This window comes from Capra hircus, chromosome 9 (assembly GCF_001704415.2).
Source record: "Capra hircus breed San Clemente chromosome 9, ASM170441v1, whole genome shotgun sequence".
Classification (NCBI taxonomy): Eukaryota; Metazoa; Chordata; class Mammalia; order Artiodactyla; family Bovidae; genus Capra; species Capra hircus.
The window spans coordinates 17,601,808-17,617,056 of record NC_030816.1 but is presented as its reverse complement, the minus strand read 5'-3'; positions in this window follow the sequence as shown (position 1 = coordinate 17,617,056).

Below are 15,249 nucleotides of genomic sequence, written 5' to 3'. Positions count from 1 at the left end.
TGCCTTCAGTCACTAAAAGTTGAAGTATTCTCTCCTTCCTCTGAATTTCTATAGTTAAACCACAGTCTACAACGACTGCTTGCCCTGATGATTTATCTCTGCTTAAATTCCTTGAGATCAAGGACTATTGTCTGGTTTCTCTTTAATTACTCTCCACTTATACAAGTCTTATATGTAATATGAAATGAATAAGTGTCTGAATGGATATATGACCACTTTATTCCGACATGGAAGCGTGCCATGTTGAAAAATTTAGTTATATGTTCTCTTTCTGTCTTTATATATCTTTTAGGATAATTTGGTATTTTATATAAATATATATGTAAAGAAGATATATTTTCATTGATATCCTTATGTAGAAATTCTGATTATGTTTTCAAACTTCCATATTAATATAGTTCAGTTAAGATCAACTTGTGGCTTTAGCATTTTTTTGCAAATAATTATATTTTATTAAGATTATGTATTTTCTTAAATGTGTCAGAAAAGCAGGTATCATATTATTATAACTTTTTATTCCAATGGTAAAAATTCCATCAATCTATTCTAAGAGAAAAACACATGTCTACACAAAAATCTGTATATGACCAGTATAGTTTCCAAAAAAATGGAAATAACTCAAATTCCCAAAAACTTATGAATGGATAAACCAAATATGGTGTACACACACACACATACAATGGAATATCTTTTAGCCATAAAAAGAATTAATTACTGACACATGCCATAGTGTGTCAAGTGAACCTTGAAAGCACTGTGCTACTTGAAAGAAGCCACATACAAAGACAATGCATGGTGTGACTCTGTTCCAATCCCAAAAGAGGCCAATGCCCGAAATTCCATCAATCTACTGCACAGTTGCACATCTACTGAACAGTTGCAGTCATTTCATATGCTAGCAAGGTTATATTCAAAATCCTTCAAGGAAGCCTTCAATGGTATGTGAAGTGAGAATTTACAGATACATAAACTGGGTCTTGAAGAGTCAAAAACATTCACTGGATCATAGAGAAAGCCAGGGAATTCAAGAGAAATATCTGCTTCATTGACTACACTGAAGGCTTTGTATGGATTAAAACAAACTGGAAAATTTTTAAAGAGATCAGAGTACCAGAGCACTTACCTGTCTTCTGAGAGACTTGTATGCAGGTCAAGGAGCAACAGTTAGGACCTTATATGGAATAACTGACTGGTTTGAAATTGGGAAAGGAGTATTTCAAGGCTGTATATTGCCACTCTACTTAACTTCTGTGCAGAGGATATCATGTGAGATGCTCGGCTGGATGAATCACAAACTGAAATCAAGAGTGCCAGGAGAAATATCAACAAACACAGATATGCAGATGAACTACTTTAATGGCAGAAAGTGAAGAGGAACTGAAGAGCCTCTTGAAGAGGGTGAAAGAGGAAAGTGAAAAAGCTGTCTTGAAACTCAACATTAAAAGAATGAAGATCATGGCATCTGGACCCAACATTTCATGGCAAATAGAAGAGGAAAAAGTGAGAACAATGATAGATTTTATTTTCATGTCTCCAAAATCACTGCAGACATTAACTGCAGCCATGAAACTGAACGATGCTTGCTCCTTGGAAGGAAAGCTATGACAAACCTAGACAGCATATTAAAAAGGAGAAATAGGCATCACTTTGCTGACAGAGGTCTGTTTAGTCAAAGCTATGTTTTCTCCAGTAGTCATGTATGGATGTGAGAGTTGGACCATAAGAAGTTCCGGAGAGGACTCTTCAGAGTCCCTTGGACTGCAAGGAAATAAAACCAGTCATCCTGAAGGAAATCAACCCTGAATATTCATTGGAAGGACTGTTGCTGAAGCTGAAACTCCAATACTTTGATTATCTGATATGAAGAGCTGACTCACTGGAAAAGCCCCTGATGCTGGGAAAGACTGAAAGCAAAAGGATAAGGGGGTGACAGAGTCTGGGGTGGTTAGATAGCATCACCAATTCAATGGACATGAGTATGAGCAATTTCCTGGAGATGGCAGAGGACAGAGGAGCCTGACGGGCTACAGTCCATCAGGTTGCAAAGAGTCAGGCATGACTTAGTGACTGAACAACGATATATAAATAAATAGATGTATGTGTGTTTATAAATATCTCTTTCATGGATCACAGCCTTGTCATGGGAAGGGTCTTGCATAATTCAATGAAGGTATGAGCCATTCTGCACAGGGCCACCCGGGATGGACGGGTCATAGTGGACGGTTCTGACAAAACATGGTCTGGTAGAGAAGGGAATGGCAACAACAACAGAAGAAAAAATCCACAGAGATAGAAATTAGTGTTGGCTAGAGTCTGAGTAACAAGGAAAGTGCAGGATAGTTGTTAATGAGTACAGGATTTCTTTTTTGATGATTAAATATTCTGGAATTACGTAGTGGTAAAGATTGTCCAACTTTTGGAATACACTAAAAACCACTGAATTGTCATTTTGAAAGGGTGAACTTTATAGTGTGTAAATTATATCTCAAAGCTTTTTTAAAGAAAATCCATGAAAACCCAGGATTCTTAGTTTTCAGGATATTTACACCCAGGATATATCAGGATGTATAGATCAAGCACAGATTTTAACAAAGATGTGTTAGGTTGTTTCCAAGTATAAGAGATTTACCAAACAATGGCAATCTATACTTTGTAAATAATACAATATTCTGTTATTTGCTATTACTTCATTTATGGACTATCTACTACTCTCCAGGGAAGGCTGAATTATAAGCGAATGATGTATAATAATAGTTATTAGTCAGCTAGTTTAATTGGCTTGAAAATGCTTTGGGGGAATTGAAAAGGATACTTGTCGTTTTTCCAGGGTTCAAAGTATCAGATGGTGTTTGCTCTTGTTTTTAGAGGATGAATAAAAGTTTACCAGATGGAATAACTTACTTCATGTGAAGGAAATAGAAATAGAAAGGAAATCTATGATTAGACAATGATGTGCCATCTCAGGGGCAGATTTTAGAATGAATGAACCCCAGTGTAGGAATAAGTAGTTACTGCTTCCCTTCTTATGGCAGTCTATGGTTTTCCTGTCTTCTGGCTGCATTAGGAAGGAAACTTCCTTTTTTAAAGTAAGTCATTTGTAAAGGCCAAGAAATGGTTGAATTTTAATGCATCTATACAAAAATCATAGACTGGCCTTAATGACAGTTGTACCACTAAATAAATAGAAAGTGTTGATTTGATTAATAAAATTCCTACTAGAGTTACCCAAAATATATATGAAAATTATTTTGTGCTTTCTTCATGTAGATCATTATGCTAAGAAATAAGGGGAGATAGAAGACAGAGTCTGGTTTACATGGTATTACATTTCAAGTCTTTGAATATAGGTCATTTATAAAGACCCAGAAGAAATAACCCTGGAGGTGGGGGGAAATGTCCTCTGCATCTTGTTAGCAGATAAATGGTCAGATTTACATAAAAGGATCTATGAGGGGAAGGGAAGGGAAGGAAAAAAAGGCAGAAAAGAGAGGCATAGGAGAAGAAAACTAATGGAGCAGGCATTTTAAATAGCACTTTCCAGCTACTGTCCTCAATCAAGCCACAAGCTTTAAAATATTCAACTACATCCTGTTCTCCTAGGAATTAAGCCGGGAACACACTACCTGAGGACACTGCAGACCCCTCGGGTTATTCAGGATAGACCGAGAATAATTGGTGCTTGCCGAAAGATAGTATACAGAGAGATATTGCTTCAAATATTATTGACCAAATTTGAGCATTCTGCTATATGTCTCTGATAATATTGCTTCTCCCATGCTAAAAATGCCCAAAGTAACTGACAAACTGTCAAAGATCTCTTTAGGGTATAGTATTTTACTAATTACTCAATTTATCAATGTATTAAAAGTATAACCTACAGTTCTACAATGGCAAAATTTTGAATGCAGAGTCTGAAAAACAAGCAAAATCTCATTTTGGTTCATTTGTTGTTTGTGACATCAGATTATCAAATGCCAAGATAATGGGTGTGATGTTATGGAAAATTCAGTCAAAAATCACTGTTTTTAGTCAATATCTATATCTATCAATATAGATATGATATATTTTCTCTGAAAATATCAAATAATCATGTTCATTATTTTATTTGTATTATATGCTAAAATATTCTCACATGGCCCTCTTCCTTTTTAACTTATTAACTATTATTACTCTTTTAAGAATAAGAAAAAATGGCAACCCACTCTACTTTTCTTGCCTGGAAAATCCTATGGATGAAGAAGCCTAGCGAACAACATTCCATGGGGTCACAGAGTCAGACATGACTGAGAGACTAACACACACATACACAATTCCCTAGATTTTTTAAAGCTAGAAATAAATCATGTAATATAATGGAAAGAACATGGATTTTGAAGCCAATGTAGGGGCTTGACTCCTTACTCCACTACTTATATCTGGGTTTTTTTGAGCTTTATTTTTCTGGTCAATAAAATAGAATTTAAATACTTAATTCAAAATAGTGAACTGAAATTACATGTTTAACTAGACATACTTCTCTCTGAGATTCCCACTCACAAGAATATTCACTAAAATTACAATAAATTATAAAAGAAATAATATGAATCAAAACATTGAAGTAGAGAAGAAGACAACTATTACATACAGGAATTGCAAGAAATTTCTGTATAATGTGTTAGATATAAGACAGATTGAAGATACCATAAACTGTTCTTCTAAAAGAAACCCCACTAATAACCCTAAGTTTGAAGCTCTAGGTCAAAATTCAACTTATTTTAAATACTTCACCTGCATAAAATTTTAAATTTTTGTATTTACAAAGGAAAAAATCCTATATACATAGTTTATATTATTATATTATTACCACTACAGAAATATCATATATCTGGCAAACTCAGAATAGTATTGTGTGAATTCACACAAAAATCATAGACTTTACTCATTAAGCTTTCCTCGATGATTTTAAGGATATGCACATTAAGTCACTTCAGTTGTGTCCAACTCTTTGTGATCCTATGGATCATAGCATTCCAGGCTCCTCTGTCCATGGGGATTCTCTAGGCAAGAATACTGGAGTGGGTTGCCATACCCTCTGCCAGGTGATTCTTCCTGACCCAGGGATTGAACTCACGTCTCTTACATCTCCTGCTTTGCAGATGGGTTCTTTACCTTCTGAGCTACCAGGGAAACTCCCTGCATTAGCAGGTGGGTTCTTTACCACTAGTGTCAGCTGGGAAGCCTGATTTTATGGACACAAGTATTCAAATGGCTCAGAAGTAGAGAGTCATCTGGACATTGCAAGCTTCTCCTTAACCCTTTCTGTAGGAGCTGGCACCTATGACCCAAAACAAATGAAATCTCTCAGTGAGGTTTGTAAGGCTCCTCACACAGTAGAGAGCATTTAACTTATGTAACATCTCTGTTTTATACTCCCCAGAGAATTGTGTAGTCTACGTGACATTCTCCAGGGAGCTATGCCTCATAGTCTTTGTGTTCTATTTACTCTGGGTAATCTTATCCAGAGACTTCTGCCACGGGCATTTCAAAGATGAGGCCTCTTCTGTCTAGCAAAGATCATTAGTCTATTTACCCACAGGTCCTGTAGGTAAGAAAATTAGACCAAGTTACCTGTCTTCTTTTGTTTTCTCCTGGGCATCCCTATAGTAAAGTGAGTAAATTCATTTCTGTCCAGCTGTTTTAACTATTTCCCTCCTTAAATAAACTTTATTTTTTAGACTGCCTTCACATGTTATAGAATGATTCCAATCAGCTCTATAAAGTAACAGAGTGAATGTTATTATCTTTGTTTTAAAATAAAGATACTGAGATTCAAAGAGATTGGAGCTTAGCATATCTAATTGCCAGAACTAGCAGTGCTCTTTGGTTTCTCTACTTAAAGCCCTTCTCTCAGTCAACTATAAGCCAACAGCATGGTCTTGTGGTGATTACTTCAATTGGTGACCCGTGCTTCTGCTCTCCAAACAAGACCTTGTAGTCTATGTTTGGTGATTTCAGTAGTTTAAAAGCAGTCAAATGACCCAGAGAAGTTGCTGATTTTTCTGGAAAGACATCAAGGAAAGAAACTATTTATTTGCCTATAACGATATACATACACACACACACACACACACACACACACATACTGGGCTTCCCTTGTAGCTCAGTCCATAAAAAATCTGCCTGCAGTGCAGGAGACCCAGGTTCTGTCCCTGGGTTGGGAAGATCCCCTGGAGAAGGAAATGGCAACCCACTCCAGTATCCTTGCCTGGAAAATCTCATGGACAGAGGAGCCTGGTGGGCTGCAGTCCATGAGGTCACAAAGGGTCAGGCATGACTGAGCGACTAACACTACCCACTACTATATATATATATAATATGGTTTCAGAGCGTCTGAGTTTCATCAGCCTTCAAACAGAGCCAGGGCACCTTGATCAAGTAAACACAGTGTTCCTGAATCCCAGGGAAAAAGTTGTTACCAATCATGCATACCTTGGCTCAAAAGTTGACTCTCTTATGATAGTGTGATTTAAGACACTGCATCTAACTGCATAAGAAAAGACTTCTTTGATTATTAAGGGATTTGCAAGGGGGAAAAAGAAGGTTGAAATGGAAGTTTTGGGCATTGGTACTCAAAGGCTCCATTCTCAGAAAGATTCTATCACCACTGGTCTGCCCAAGTGCATCAGGACATGGAGTTGCACCAATGTGGGAGCCCTCAGGGAAAACCTAGGGAGGGAACTTGAGGAATAAACTGACAGAAGGAGCTGTCTTTTTAGAAAAATTAGCAAAAATAAACTAACCTTGTGAAAGCGAAAGTGTTAAGTCATTCAGTCATGTCCGACTCGATGTGACCTCATTGACTGTATCCCACCAGGCTTCTCTGTATATGGGATACTTCAGGCAAGAATCCTGGAGTGAGTTGCCATTTCCTTCTCCAAGGGATCTTCCTAACCTAGAGATTGAGCCCAAGTCTCTCACATTGCAGGCAGACTTTTTACCAAACGAGCTTGCTTCCTCTAAATTAAACTTGCTTCCTCTAAGTTAAACTTGCTTCCTCTAAATAGCTTAAGCAAAGGAGATGCAAAAGTGAAAAATGTATATTTATTTGTATCTCATGCTTACCTCAAAGTACCCTCAGGCTGAGAACACACTGCTCATCATGAGCGTTATCAAGCCATATTGCCCTAGGGTCAGAATGAAATTTTTCATTTGATTTACAAATAAACTCATGTCTGAGTCCGCTCTTTATGCACATTGCCAGTAATAGACTCGAGTACACATTGCCAGTGTACTCAAGCTCTTGCTCACAGAACATTTTCTCCCACGAGAAAAGACTGAAAATTATGAACACTCACTAAAGCAGCACTGTTCCACACAGTGACCTGATGTATTCACAGCTTTATCTGACAAGTTGTTCATAAACTTTCTGCTGTTCCCTGAAGAGAGACGAGCTAACAGCATGATGATTGAAATTAAAGTTTTAAGAACGGAGAGAGCATTTTTTAATCATGGAAAAATTATCATCTCAATATTCTTAAAAGATGTTCAATATTTAAATAAGATCATTTCAAGATCTAATGAAGCATATGCAATATTTAATTGACTCATAATTTTTCTTTAGAAAACAGGGAGTCTCTCACACATACATTTTCATTAATTATGTAGTAGTTCTAAAGTTAAAATTTACCTTAACAAAACAAATTAATTTTTAAAAAACAACAAACAGAGGTCTTTAACATGCAAAATCAGAAGGAACAGAGCACTAAGCTATGTATGGTAATGCACAGTCAGAACCAGTAGGTGAGTAAGGGAATTGTGTCTCAATATATGACATGTATAGGCAATGTATATTAGTGCAACTTAAAAAGACCCTTAGCTTCTTGTAAGTTGTTTTTCCCATAGCTAGAGACAGACAGCTTTCAAAATTCACATTCTGGAATGTGGGTTAAGCACTTCTAGTCATTTTCAATTCCATATACTACACATAAATAGCCAATATTACTAATAAGCACTTAAAATACTTTAGTTAAAACACATGCACATTCTTTAACTGAATGCCTAACATGTTACACGTAAAAATATTACCTCATCAAGTGAAAGTAATATTATCTATATTTAACACATGTGCCATTGTTTTGAAAAAAATCTTTATCTTATAGTTTCAAGATAAATTACTCAATGAAAACTTCAATTTTGATCATTCTTTTCTCAACTCACTTTATGAATTGAAATTTCTGTTGCTTCAGTTGAAAAGATGTCACTAATAAATGTTTTCTGTTCCAAGGAGAATTGCTACAGTAAGTAGACCTGACCAATCAGGAAGGATCAGGTGGCTGAAACACCCTATTGAAAAAGAACTGAACTCTTTTGTCATGATGACTACCCAAGCAGTCTTTGCTCTTAATTTCTGACAGCCACTCATGTACTTTGCAATGCCATTTTCTCAGCTACAGGGGATTAATTTCCATTAAATTTGGGAAAATGATTCAAACAGATGGTTATTCTTTGCTTGTGGCTAGAACTTTAACATGTAGTTTGGGGAGCTGTAAGACAGCTATATTGTACTATGAAGATGAAAAGCAGAGGAGAAAGCCAGTATGTTGAAAGAGAAAATATGGAAAAGAAGTAGAAACATTTTGGCTACTCGTTGTTCCTCCTAATCATTTCCCGGATCCTGTCACCATTCCATCCTGGGCCCTGGGAATGTTCCTCTTCTGGATTCTGGGATCCCAAGGCATATTCAGGTAGTATTATAGCAATAGCCCTCTTCTCTGTCCCCTTTGAGCCACCTTGATTTGCTTATTTAAACCTACTGAGAGTTAAATAAGATTGAGGTTCAATAATTAAGACTTTTCAGAACAAATGGGAATGGGAAATGAAGTGAAATTTTTCATATGCATTTTTATAATATTTTAATAGCCACTAAATGTTTTTAAAAAGAAAATTAGCAAGCTGACCCACTCCAGTACTCTTGCCTGGAGAATCCCATGGATGGAGGAGCCTGGTAGGCTGCAGTCCATGGGGTCGTGAAGAGTTGGACACGACTGAGTGACTTCCCTTTCACTTTTCACTTTCATGCATTGGAGAAGGAAATGGCAACCCACTCCAGTGTTCTTGCCTGGAGAATCCCAGGGATAGGGGAGCCTGGTGGGTGGCCATCTATGGGGTCACACAGAGTTGGACACGACTGAAGTGACTTAGCAGCAGCAGCAGCAGCAAGCTGAAGTTAATATCAACTTCATTTTGTTTGAATTATTGACTCCTGCTTCTCTATATTTTCTGGGGCCTTCTTACAGGATAGCCTCTCCATTACAGCTTCTACCACATCTTCAGATATTAAAATAGCTTAGATGTTAGGAGCATGGGGTACCACATCTTTCCATCTTTGCTATGGCCTAAATGTTTATGTCTCCCTAAGGTTTAGTAAATGGTCTTAAGTTCTTAACAACAAATGCATTTCTCTAAAGAGACCAAAATGGTGACTTATCAGTTTTTCTTATGCCCCCTAAAAAGTGGCTCTGCTTCAGCAGATACTTGCCAGTTTTTAATTTATCCATGACTTCTCACCCTACCCCACTCCCAGATGCCTCCTAACATCAGCTGTCTTGTTTCATCACTTCTCCGGGGTTCAGTGTACAGTGAGCAATTTTTGTGTCAGAAACCCCTTGTCATAACAAATAGGTTTAACAAACTCAACTTACGTAAAGCTACCTGTGTTCTCTTCATATATTTGTAAAAAGATGTCCCTAATTGATTATGTAGTGTAAGAATAGTTGAAGATAGACCAGAAAGACCATCTGTGAATTAATTATTCTGCCTGTGTAGAAGAACAGTGATCACTGAAGAAAACTAATTAGTTGTTACTAGCCAGTTTAACTTATTCAAAGCCTCTGTTATTTTATTGCATACTAAATTAGTGAATTAGTTGGAGAAGGCAATGGCACCCCACTCCAGTACTCTTGCCTGGAAAACCCCATGGACAGAGGAGCCTGGTAGGCTGCAGTCCATGGGGTTGCGAAGAGTCAGACACGACTGAGCGACTTCACTTTGACTTTTCACTTTCATGCATTGGAGAAGGAAATGGCAACCCACTCCAGTGTTCTTGCCTGGAGAATCCCAGGGATGGGGGAGCCTGGTGGGCTGCCATCTATGGGGTTGCACAGAGTCGGACACGACTGAAGCGACTTAGCTGCAGCAGCAGTAAGGTTTCTATATTGAAACACAGTAAGTGGAATTTTCAGAAGTGGAACCCTCATGAATGGAATTAACACCTTATAAAAGAGGTTCTAAAGAGATCCTTCCTCCTCCTACCATGTGAAGATAAAATGAAAAGTCTGCACTCTGAAAGAGGGTCCTTACCTGACTATGCTGGAACCATGATAGATTTCCAGGCTGCAGATTTTTTTTTTTTCCTTTGAGAAATAAAAGTCTGTTGTATTACAGCAGCCCAAGCAGACCAAGACAGTCTTCCTTGTCAGCACTCAAAATATGGAGACTTTAGATGATCCCTGGTGAGTAATTTCATCCTAGAATGCCTGCTAGGAGCCCCATTCCCAAATAGCTCCTTTAGACCCCTAGGAGATACTTCTAACCCCTAGGTTTATTTTCTTCATCACTTCTTCCTCAAAACTCCAATGGGACATTCACAATATTTTCCTCTTTTGTTCTCAACACACAAATTCTCTAAATAATTTCAAGAGGAACAACTCACAGTTTGCTCTTACTTGAGCCAATATTCTCATGCCTATAAATATTGTATATTTATCATAAGCTTAGAACTCTCAAGGAGAACTTGCTTTAGGAAGACATTAATGTATTTTTAAGCAATTATTTCATTTTTCAGCAGTGTTTTAGTCAATAAATAAGTACAGATTATATGTAATCTCTGTGGTATAACAGCACTCATGTTATCAGCAATAATAAATATGTAATTATATTTAAATGCTCTCTAGCTCTTTAAGGCTTCCTAGTAACCCCAATTTGTTCAGTTCATTTAACAAATACATCTTCAAAAATTATTAGCAGTGGTAGAGAAAAATATAATCTTATAATCAAACATCTGTTTGAATCCTGGATCCACCACTAATGCCTATTTATAGTCAGGAATCTTTAAGCTGCAAATGACAAGAACCCTTTTCAAGCCATCTTAACCAACCTACCCTACTCTCAGTCAAAATAGAATTTATGGACTACCATTTATTCATTTCACAATTTTTTTTTACTGAGCACTCACTATGTTTCAGGTAATGTACCAGATGCTGAGGGTTTATCAGAGAAAAAAAATCTGTGCCCTCTTAAAGCTTGCATTACACTAGATGGTGGTGAGGAAGGGATAAATAGGTATGTTAAGACATTGATGCTTTTGAACTGTGGTGTTGGAGAAGACTCTTGAGAGTCCCTTGGACTGCAAGGAGATCCAACCAGTCCATTCTGAAGAAGATCAGCCCTGGGATTTCTTTGGAGGGAATGATGCTAAAGCTGAAACTCCGGTACTTTGGCCACCTCATGTGAAGAGTTGACTCATTGGAAAAGACTCTGATGCTGAGAGGGATTGGGGGCAAGAGGAGAAGGGGATGACAGAGGATGAGATGACTCAATGGACATGAATCTGAGTGAACTCTGGGAGTTGGTGATGGACAGGGAGGCCTGGTGTGCTGCGATTCATGGGGTCGCAAAGAGTTGGACATGACTGAGCAACTGAACTGAACTGAACTGAAGACATGATGATAAGTGCTGTGAGGAAAAATAAAACAGAAAAGGGGTTAACACTAAAGGCTAGAGAGAATTAAGGATAGTTGTTGGGGAAAGCCAACAGAGAAGATGATATCTAAACATGAGGATGGCAAAAGAGTGATCCATGAGATTTCCTGCAAAAGACTGTCTCATGCAGAGTGAATAGGCAGTGCAAAATCCCTGTGTCAAGAGTAGGCCCGGTATAGTGGAGGCACAGTAGAATCAGTATGATAGGGTAAGTGAGGAGGGTCAGAGCTGAGTTTATAGTCAACCACACTGCGTGAGGTGAAGTAAACCACTGCCATACTTAGGCATTTACTCTCATGTGACTATAAAATAATACTTTGGCTGAGCTACAATTTGACTCTGATGTCTCAGGTTGGAAATGGGCTGTATGCCAAGGATTAAAATGCTATGTTCTTATCCATTAAAATGGATTTTCTTTTTCTCCTGTTCTTGGCTCTACTTTCTCAGTTGGCTCTTTCTCTCCTCAAGTCATATATATGAGAGAGAGATCCCAGTAACCTCAGAGCCCACATATTTCTGAGCATGAGCAACTTTGGAAGGAAAGAGACTTTCCTCTCCTAGTATGTATGCATGCATGTTCTCCTCAAAAGGCTCCAGTAGTCCAATGGTGCAGGTAGGGTCTTGTGCACAGCTCCACAGTGGGAGACTTGGATCATTTCAATGACATTTCATCCAAACCACATGAAACAGTAGGATAGTATCCCTTAAAAGAAAGGAGTACAGGGTTTCCAAAAGATACAGGCCTACCAATACTGTGTGGCCATAAATAAGTTATTGTATATCATCTCTCCAGGCCTCAGTGTCCTGACCAGGGAACTGGAAAATATCATGCCCACTTTATTTGATTATTGAAACAAATTAGAAAATGTTAGCAAAATGCTTTTCGTTAATGTCCACTAAATGATACTCATTCCTATTATAAATTAGTGACAGGTCTTTGGAAAGTCTAATACATACAAAAAAGCATTAATAAGAGAATTTCAACTGTCCAATTATACTATAGATTTTTTATTGTATATTGACCAAAAAAAAAGGGATCTAAAACATGGAAAGTTTCAGGAGAAAGAATCAATTATTGATAGGTTCAAAACTGGGAAAGGAGTATGTCAGGGCTGTATATTGTCACCCTGCTTACTTAACTTATATATAGAGTACATCATGAGAAATGCCGGGTTAGATGAAGCAGAAGCTAGAATCAAGATTGCCAAGAAAAATATCAACAAGCTCAGATATGCAGATGGCACCACCCTTATGGCAGAAATTGAAGAGCAACTAAAGATGGCAATGACGACCCTGTATGCAAGACAGGAAAAAAGACACAGATGTGTATAACGGACTTTTGGACTCAGAGGGAGAGGGAGAGGGTGGGATGATTTGGGAGAATGGGAATTCTAACACGTATACTGTCATGTAAGAATTGAATCGCCAGTCCATGTCTGACGTAGGGTGCAGCATGCTTGGGGCTGGTGCATGGGGATGACCCAGAGAGATGTTGTGGGGAGGGAGGTGGGAGGGGGGTTCATGTTTGGGAACGCATGTAAGAATTAAAGATTTTAAAATTTAAAAAATAAAAAAAATTTAAAAATTAAAAAAAATAAAAAATATTGGTCAAAAGTAACAAAAAAAAAAGAGCTTCTTGATGAAAGTGAAAAAGGAGAGTGAAAAAACTGATTTTTAAAAAAAAGTGCTAAAAAAGAATGATAACCAGCTTAAAGCTCAACATTCAAAAACTGAAGATCATGGCATCCAGTCCCATCACTTCATGGCCAATAGATGGAGAAACAATGGAAAGAGTGAGAGACTTTATTTCTTGGGCTCCAAAATCACTGCAGATGGTGACTGCAGCCATAAAATTTAAAGATACTTGCTCCTTGGAAGAAAAACTATGACCAACCTGGACAGCATGTTAAAAAGCAGAGACATTACTTTGCCAACAAAGGTCTATCTAGTCAAAGCTATGATTTTTCCAGTAGTCATGTATGGATGTGAGAGCTGGACCATAAAGAAGGCTGAGTGCCGAAGAATTGATGCTTTTGAACTGCGGTGTTGGAGAAAATTCTTGAAAGGCCCTTGGAATGCAAGGAGATCAAACCAGTCCATCCTAAAGGAAATCAGCCCTGAATATTCATTGGAAGGACTGATGCTGAAGCTGAAGCTCCAGTACGTTGCCCACCTGATTCAAAGAGCCAACGCATTCGAAAAGACCCTGATGCTGGGAAAGATTGAAGGCAGGAGAAGGGGACAACAGAGGTTGAGATGGTTGCAGGGCATTACCAACTCAATGGACATGAGTTTGAGCAAACTCCAGGAGTTGGTGAAGGTCAGGGAAGCCTAGCGTGCTGCAGTCCATGGGTTGCAAAGAGTCAGACAAAACTGAGTGACTGAAAAAGGAGAAATCATTGATAAGGTGAAATTATTTAAATCAATATCATCTGGCCACAGTTATTTAAGAGTAAAATGACTTGTTTTCAAACTATAAATCACAACCTTAATGATAACCGGGACATCTGATCCAGTGATTGTTTTTCTCCCCTAATAATATTATCTGAATAGGCATGGCCACAGAATTAAAGGCAATGGCAGAAGATTAATAAAAGAACCTCTGATATCAGGGATGTTAATTAACTTTTCCATGCCTCATTTTTTCTTATCTATCACATGACCGTTTGGGAAAAAAAAATTCCCAGAAATCTTTTAGGGGTATGATCCTTCAAATAAAAACTTTCCAGCATTATACTATATTTCTACAGCAGCCCAAAAAGTTCTGGAGAGTTGCCTTTTAGTGTTAATACATTCTTTTTTCCTGATTTTTAATAGTAAGTTATCATGGGAACACTTTAATTCTACATATTGTGAAGAGAGTCAGGTGTTAGCCTGGGCATTAAAAGCAGAAAAATAAAATTCCAACTTTTAGAAGCCAAGTATACACCTAAAGTATTTCACTTTAATCCTTCATGGCTGGCTTCTGATTGCTTCCAGCTCAGATGACAGAAAGCAATTTTCAGCTAAGTGCTTAACTCCAGTAGTTTGCTTTCACATCTGGACCTCCAGGGCCCTACTTATACATCCCATCATGTAAAGTGTCTCCACAATTCTCTGCCTTTTTGGAAGAACACATCCTTGGAGGTTTTACATGGCTTTCCATTTCAATCACTACATTAAGCTCAAAGCACTGAACTTTTTCTTGCTTTTTCTATTTTATGAACTACTGCATTTCTTATGATGAACTTAGAAAAGGAAAAAAAATACATTTCTCATAATTTAACTTCTGTCACACTAGATGTGTTTATGTTTAATCAGAGAAACAGAATTCTAAGATGCATGTTGCTGATCAGTTTACAACTGCAAAATGGAATTCAGAGTCAGGCAAAATGACTATGACAAATTCTATACGTCACATGTAGATAGAAACTAAAAATCTATGGGTGGTTCTGCAAAGATGATCCATAATCTCAGTGGGATAAAGATGAGGGTAAAAGAAGGAATTAGCCATAAATAGTACATCTTTAA